Source organism: Azolla caroliniana, unplaced genomic scaffold (assembly GCF_043228905.1).
Source record: "Azolla caroliniana isolate FFs.n. ecotype wild unplaced genomic scaffold, voAzoCaro1.0.p SCAF_22, whole genome shotgun sequence".
Classification (NCBI taxonomy): domain Eukaryota; kingdom Viridiplantae; phylum Streptophyta; class Polypodiopsida; order Salviniales; family Salviniaceae; genus Azolla; species Azolla caroliniana.
Window position 1 is genome coordinate 1,458,028 of NW_028230457.1, and position 3,383 is coordinate 1,461,410.

Below are 3,383 nucleotides of genomic sequence, written 5' to 3' on the forward strand. Positions count from 1 at the left end.
CGGGTCGTTTGGTAGTACATCAGCTGAGAAGCTGACGTAATTGATCTCCTCATGCCGGCCACTCTTCTTGTCTGATTTCTGAGACTTGTCGTTCTTGTTCTTGAGTGCGCGGCAGTCGGCTTTGATGTGTCCGGGTTTCTTGCAATAGTTGCAGATTCGATTATCCCGTGACTGGCTTCGTCTTCGCTGATTGTTCGGCTGCCGTGAGGAATCTCTTCCTCGTATGTTCGATCGGTCTGTCGAACCTTGTACTACATAAGCGTCGTTTGTTGAGTCTTTGGCGAAAGACTTTCTCCGAGCTGCTTCGGTCAGGATTGCGCTCGTGACTTCGGAGTATTTAACAGCCGTGGTTGACGCGTTGCACACGGTTGTGACGAAAGTTTCCCATGATGAGGGAAGGCTGCTCATGAGTATCATTGCTCTGAGTTCATCCTCGATTGCCGTCCCCTAAGATGAGATTTGGGAGCTTATGCTTTCGTACTCATTGAGATGTGCTTGAACCGAATCGGATTCTTTCATCCGCAAGTTGTAGAGGCGCCGAGTCAGAAACATCTTCGTTGCGGCGACCTTCTTTTCGTAAGTGTCCGACAATGTTTTCCACAGTTCGAATGCTGTCGTACACGATTGCACCGTAAAATATACCGATTCCGATAGGTGCATCCGAATCGTGGCGCGGACGATTCTGTCCAGCTTCTGCCACTCAATTGGTTTGTATCCTTCTGGAGGTTCTTCATTTTCGATGGGATCGATTTGCCCCTTGACTATGAGATAGTCCTGCATTTGCTCTTTCCAGAAGTTGAAGTTCGATCCATCGAACTTTCGTAGACTCATTTCTGACGAGCCGGATGTTGATGCCATCAAATTTGGTTTCGGTTGACGAAGCTCGGTTCGGAGTGGACTACGAACCTTGTTGGAGTGCAGCCGGTTGGCTCACCCGATATCGTTCTAGTCGGATTTGAACCCGAGTCGGTTCGGCTTCGGATATATGTATTGTTGAACTTGCTCGAATTGACTCCGGTAACTTGAGGGACAGAACCGACTGGTCTTCCCGAATGTTGCCGAGTCGGAGTGAGCCCGGTTCGCTTCCGAATATATATATGCCAAATACCGATTATTGAAACCGATTGTCTGGACCGATTCTGCTTCGGGTGACTGCAGCGACGAGAGAGACGGATCCAACTGATCCTCCCGAATGTCGATCAGCCGGATGAAGCACGAATTGGGGTTGTTGTCTTGAGACCGATCTGCACCGAGTGGTTACAATGAGCGGCGAGCAGCGTTTGATGACCTCTTCGGATGCCGTTTAACCGAGTGGAGCACGATCGTGTCAATGTTGCACAAGGGGATTTCACCTCGAGCGGTTATGATCACAAGGAACAGAGTACAACCGGCTGCTTACTCCAAGCGAAGATGATCTAACGCGATGAGATGCAAGCCTCGTTTTTCTTCTTCTTCTCTCTTCTTCGAATGACGCAGGAAACCGAATGTTGTGCAGGCTGAGACGACGGCCGACAGCGAGTTGAAGGACCGAATACTGTGCAGGCTCTGATACCAGATGTTGGGGACAAAGGCCGTGTCGATGCGGAAGATCAAATAGCATTCGATTGGAGTTGAGTACCTGCGTATGACAGTTTGCAAGATCGTGCACAGAGACAGAGAGAGAGAGAGACACACACACACAAAAGACTCTTTATTCAATAGAAAAGAATAATACAACCAACCTTACAAAAAGGTTACAAGGTCACTTTATATAGTGACCGACTTAGGGCAACTACCATTTATGCTAATTACACAAATGGCCCAAACTTGATCTATACAAAGAGATAGTGTGAATACGTCCATTATACACTTGTATTCGACACAACTGTGCAAGCCTCCACCCGCATTAGCCCATTTCAGGCCCTTTACGGAAGGGACCCACGCTTACCCCCAGAAGTGGCAGTCCCGCAACCAATCACACGACTCCACTCTAACGCAGTGTCCTGGTGGTCCCACCTGCAACAACTCCAGCCCCTCCTCCGCAAAACCATCACGAGCAACTTGCACCAAGCACAGCTACGCCAAAAACAACAACACGATGCAGGCCGCGCCAACCATCAATACCAAGTCGGCGACAAAGTCCTCGTCTATTTCCCCAATCCGTCATCATGGCTTTAGCGAGTCACTCATGCATCGATGGATCGGTCCCTTCAAAGTTCAAAAGCAAATACGCAACACTACATATCGGCTCCACCGCGCCTCCAACAACCGCTCTACCTTTGCCCACCAATCTCGCATGAAGCCCTTCCATCAGCTACCATTGCCCCCGCCCATGCTCATGCCCACACCCACGCCCACGCCCGTGTCATTCCCACCTAGAACCGTCGTCCACGCTCCATCGCGATCCAACCGCACAATAACTTTTTTTTACAAAGGGGAACTGTGGCGGTTACATGGACCGCACCCAAATTAGGCCCCTACCGCCACATGGACCACACCCAAATTAGGCCCCTACCAAGCCCCATAATTAGAAGACCTAATTGGAAAGAGAGAACAACCTCCACGCTAAGAGTAGTCTATAAAATGAAACTTAGAACGTAATGGAAAGGGAGCTATTCTTGAGAGCATTTCACAATACGATCACGATTTCTTCATCTACATGTTGCATGCGTGATAGGACTCAAAGCCAAAATCCCTTCTTCAGATGTCAAGTGCGTTATCCATTCCAATACAAGTGCTTCGTTTGGATAACCATCATTATTTACGAGGTACCTTGCAAGGAATACGAATTCAAAATTACATTATTGTTTAGTGTCAATGTGCATCATGGTGTTTCTTCTTCTTCGTATCGCACGCTTGGTGGGACTCGAACCCACAATCCCTTGATTAGAAGTCAAGTGCCTTATCCATTAGGCCACAAGCGCTTGGTTTTGATACATTTTTAATAATGAATTATCTTCCCGAAAATCCTAATTTGAAGTTATAAAATGGATTCGTTGTCGACTTATTCTTTTTGTCTTGCTATCTGGGTTTTACAAGGAAATGGATCACGGGTTCCTCTTATTGGCATATTGTCACATTGTTGATAAGCTAGGATGTCTAGGACGTTCGTTACAGACAAATAGGATCACGGTTTCGTTTTGATAAATTTTAATAATGAATTATCTTCGAGAGATTTCTAATATGAAGTTAGACAATGGATTCGTTGTTGACTTTTGTTTTGTCTTGCTATGTGGGGTTTTACAAGAAAAGGATCAAGCGTTCCTCTTATTGGCATATTGTCACATTGTTGATCACCTTGATGTCCAGGATGTTATTTACAAAGAAATACGATCACTATTTCCTCATCTGCATGTTGCATGCGTGGTAGGACTCAATGTCGAATACAAGTGTATAATGGACGA

At 46.7% G+C, this 3,383-nt stretch overlaps 1 non-coding gene across 1 annotated transcript; it reads right to left on the bottom strand.

Annotated features, from left to right (window-relative positions):
* Positions 1–2,830: 2,830 nt before the first annotated feature.
* TRNAR-UCU (transfer RNA arginine (anticodon UCU)) lies at positions 2,831–2,903 on the bottom strand. The gene has a single exon. It is a non-coding gene; the product is annotated as a tRNA-Arg (tRNA).
* Positions 2,904–3,383: the final 480 nt, after the last annotated feature.